Genomic DNA, 4500 nt, shown 5'->3' on the forward strand with positions numbered 1-4500 from the left:
TCTGCTGTTTGTCTGCTGTGTGACCTTGGATAAGTCACTTAACTTGTCTGTGCTTGACACATAGTAAGTGCTTAACAAATATCATCATTAGTATTATTATCATTATGGCACTGATGAGTGGTTGAACAAGTCCATTGTCCTTCGCTTCGTTTCCTAACCCACTCAAAACTCCACAGAAACATAGTGGATCAGCTATTTGAGCTTCACAGATTGTTGTTGTCTTATGCTGTCGAATCGTGTCCAACCCGTAGTGACGCCATGGGCACATCTCTCCCAGAATGCCCCACTTCCATCTGCAATCATTCTCGTAGTGTATCCATAGTTTTCTTGATAAAAACTACTGAAGTGGTTTATTATTACCTCCTTCTGTGCAGTAAATGAGTTTCTGCCTTCAACTCTCTCCTATGCTGCTGCTGCCCAGCACAGGTGAGTTTTAACTTGTAGTACATTACCTTCCACTCGCTAGTCACTGGCCAAGCTAGGAATGGAATGGGTATGCCTCTGCTTGACTCTCCTTCCTGCAGTCGAGACTGGTAGAGTACTGGAAACTCTCCAGGTGTGACCCTGAGAGGATGAGCTTTACAGATACAATCCTGAATGCTCACCATCAATCAATCAATCAATTGTACTTATTGAGCGCTTACTGTGTGCAGAGCACTATACTAAGGGCTTGGGAAGCACAAGTTGGCAACATATAGAGACAGTCCCTACCCAACAGTGGGCTCACAGTCTAGAAGGGGGAGACAGAGAACAAAACCAAACACATTAACAAAATAAAATAAATAGAATAGATATGTACAAGTAAAATAAATACAAAAATAGAATAATAAATATGTGCAAACATATATACATATATACAGGTGCTGTGGGGAAGGGAAGGAGGTAAGACGGGGGGGATAGAGAGGGGGGCGAGGGGGAGAGGAAGGAGGGGGCTCAGTCTGGGAAGGCAGTCCTGGAGGAGGTGAGCTCTCAGTAGGACCTTGAAGGGAGGAAGGGAGATTGCCTGGCGGACGGGCAGAGGGAGGGCATTCCAGGCCAGAGGGATGACATGGGCCGGGGGTTGATGGCGGGACAGGTGAGAACGAGGCATGGTGAGGAGATTAGTGGCAGAGGAGCGGAGGGTGTGGGCTGGGCTGTAGAAGGAGAGAAGGGAGGTGAGGTAGGAGGGGGCGAGGTGATGGAGAGCCTTGAAGCCGAGGGTGAGGAGTTTCTGCCTAATGCGCAGATTGATTGGTAGCCACTGTAGATTTTTGAGGAGGGGAGTAACATGCCCAGAGCGTTCCTGGACAAAGACAATCCAAGCAGCGGCATGAAGTATGGATTGAAGTGGGGAGAGACACGAGGATGGGAGATCAGAGAGGAGGCTGATGCAGTAGTCCAGACGGGATAGGATGAGAGCTTGAACGAGCAGGGTCGCGGTTTGGATGGAAAGGAAAGGGCAGATCTTCGCAATGTTGCGGAGCTGAGACCGGCAAGTTTTGGTGACGGCTTGGATGTGAGGGGTGAACGAAAGAGCGGAGTCAAGGATGACACCAAGTTTGCGGGCTTGTGAGACGGGAAGGATGGTAGTGCCGTCAATAATGATGGGAAAGTCAGGGAGAGGCCAGGGTCTGGGAGGGAAGACAAGGAGTTCAGTCTTGGACATGTTGAGTTTTAGGTGGCAGGCAGACATCCAGATGGAGATGTCCTGAAGGCAGGAGGAGATGCGAGCCTGGAGGGAGGGGGAGAGAGCAGGGGCAGAGATGTAGATCATCATCAATCGTATTTATTGAGCGCTTACTGTGTGCAGAGCACTGTACTAAGTGCTTTAGATCTGGGTGTCATCATTGTAGAGATGATAGTTGAAGCCGTGGGAGCAAATGAGGTCACCAAGGGAGTGAGTGTAGATCGAGAACAGAAGGGGACCAAGAACTGAACCTTGGGGAACCCCACAGTAAGGGGATGGGAGGGGGAGGAGGATCCTGCAAAAGAGACTGAGAATGAACGACCGAAGAGATAAGAGGAGAACCAGGAGAGGACGGAGTCTGTGAAGCCAAAGTTGGATAGTGTGTTGAGGAAAAGGGGGTGGTCCACAGTGTCAAAGGCAGCTGAGAGGTTGAGGAGGATGAGGATAGAGTATGAGCCGTTGGATTTGGCAAGCAGGAGGTCATTGGTGACCTTTGAGAGGGCAGCTTCTGTGGAATGTAGGGGACAGAAGCCAGACTGGAGGGGGTCGAGGAGAGAGTTGGTGTTGAGGAATTCGAGGCAGCGCGTGTAGACGACTCATTCAAGGAGTTTGGAAAGGAATGGTAGGAGGGAGATGTGAGGGGGGAGATCAGTAATGGAAGTATTTCATCCAAGGATATTCTGCTTCTAAAGAGGACACAGAACCTTAGTATGGGGTGTTTATGTTTTGAGGCTTGGAAAAAGGTAGGTACGTGATGCTGTCGTACTCTATTGGATCATCCTTTGCAAAGATACCTGGGTAGGGGGTCAGGAGAGCTGAGTTTTAGTCACTTCATCACTGCTGTTTTGGAGGACAAATATCTCATAGGAAGTTAGGGTTAGAAATGCTACAGCATGCTTAGATGAATTTGGAAAGGTGCAGCAAGGAGATTATTTCTAAATTGGATCACGATCAAGCCTATGAAGCCACCTGTGAAATAGGATTATAAACGCTTGCTCCATTTGGGCATGAGAACATGCCAAGAGCTTGAAGGTCTGTTTTATTATTATTATTATTATATTTGTGAAAAACCTACTGTGTGCCAAGCACTATTCTAAGTGCTGGGCTTGTCTTATGCAGTCAAGTGGTCTCCGACCCATAGCGACTCCAAGGACACATCTCTCCCAGAATGCCCCACCTCCATCTTGCAATTGTTCTAGTAGTGTATCCATAGAGTTTTCTTGGTAAAAATACAGAAGTGGTTTACCACTGCCTCCTTCTGCGCAGTCAACTTGAGTCTCTGCTCTCGACTCTCTCCCGTGCCGCTGCTGGTACAACCTCTCATCCTATCCTGACTGGATTAGTGCATCAGCCTTCTCTCTGATCTCCCATCCTCCTGTCTCTCCCCACTTTAGTCTGTACTTCACTCTGATGCCCAGATTATCTTTGTACAGAAACGCTCTGGGCATGTCACTCCCCTCCTCAAAAATCTCCAGTGGTTGCCTGTCAACCTACGAATCAAGCAAAAACTCCTCACTCTCGGCTTCAAGGCTCTCCATCACCTCGCCGCCCCCACCTCACCTTCCTTCTCTTCTTCTTCAGCCCAGCCCACACCCTCCGCTCCTCTGCTGCTAACCTCCTCATTGTGCCTCATTATCTCCTGTCCCACCGTCGACCCCCAGCCCACGTCCTTCCCCTGGCCTGAAATGCCCTCCCTCTGCACATCTGCCAAGCTAGCTCTCTTCCTCCCTTCTGAGAGCCCTACTGAGAGCTCACCTCCTCCAGGAGGCCTTCTCAGACTGAGCCCCCTTTTTCGTCTCCTCCTTCCCATTGCCGCCCCCGCCCTACCTCCTTCCCCTCCCCACAGCACTTGCATATATTTGTACAGATTTATTACTCTATTTATTTTACTTGTACATATTTACTATTCTATTTATTTTGTAAATGATGTACATATAGCTATAATTCTATTTGTTCTGACGATTTTGACACCTGTCTACATGTTTTGTTTTGTTGTCTGCCTTCCCCTTCTAGACTGTGAGCCTGTTGTTGGGTAGGTACTGTCTCTATATGTTGCCGACTTGTACTTCCCAAGCGCTTAGTACAGTGCTCTGCACACAGTAAGTGCTCAATAAATACGATTGAATGAATGAATGAATGAATGCTGCCCAGCACGGGTAGCAGATTGCCTTCCACTCACTAGTCACTGCCCAAGCTAGGAATGGAATGGTTTTGCCTCTGCTTGACTCTCTCTCCCATAGCCGAGACTGGTAGAGTACTGGAAACTCTCCAGGTGTGGTCCTGAAAGGGGAAGTGCTGGGCTAGATTCAAGATAATCAGGTCAGACACAGTCCCTGTACCACAATGGGCTCACAGTCTAAGTAGGAGGGAGAACAGGTACTGAATCCTCATTTTTTACAATTGAGGAAACTGAGGTACAGAGAAGTTAAGTTACTTACCCAAGGTCACACAGTAAGCAATTGGCAGAGCAGGGATTAGAACCCAGGTGCTGGTACTCCCAAGCTCATGATCTTTCCACTTGGCCATGTTGTATCCTATATTTAGAGTTGTTCTTGTTAAATGCTCAGTCTTTGAAACTGGGCCGTGATAATATGGAAACTTTGACATGTGGCTCAGTGGAAAGAGCCCGGGTTTAAGAGTCAGAGGTCATGAGTTCTAATCCCGGCTCCACCACTTGTCAGCTGTGTGACTTTGGGCAAGTCACTTAACTTCTCTGTGCTCAGTCCCTCATCTGTAAAATGAGGATTAAGACTGTGAGCCCCCCGTGGGACAACCTTGATTACCTTGTATCTCCCCCAGCACTTAGAACAGTGCTTGGCACATACTTAGCAAAT

General features: G+C 48.3%; 2 non-coding genes across 2 annotated transcripts; both read right to left on the reverse strand.

Annotated features, from left to right (window-relative positions):
• Nucleotides 1–436: 436 nt before the first annotated feature.
• Nucleotides 437–574, reverse strand: LOC119948581. The gene has a single exon (XR_005456967.1). It is a non-coding gene; the product is annotated as a small nucleolar RNA SNORA7 (small nucleolar RNA).
• A 3244-nt stretch (nt 575–3818) lies between these two features.
• LOC119948470 lies at nt 3819–3956 on the reverse strand. Its single transcript, XR_005456863.1, has one exon. It is a non-coding gene; the product is annotated as a small nucleolar RNA SNORA7 (small nucleolar RNA).
• Between the last annotated feature and the right edge of the window lie 544 nt (nt 3957–4500).

This window comes from Tachyglossus aculeatus, chromosome X4, assembly GCF_015852505.1.
Source record: "Tachyglossus aculeatus isolate mTacAcu1 chromosome X4, mTacAcu1.pri, whole genome shotgun sequence".
Lineage (NCBI taxonomy): Eukaryota > Metazoa > Chordata > Mammalia > Monotremata > Tachyglossidae > Tachyglossus > Tachyglossus aculeatus.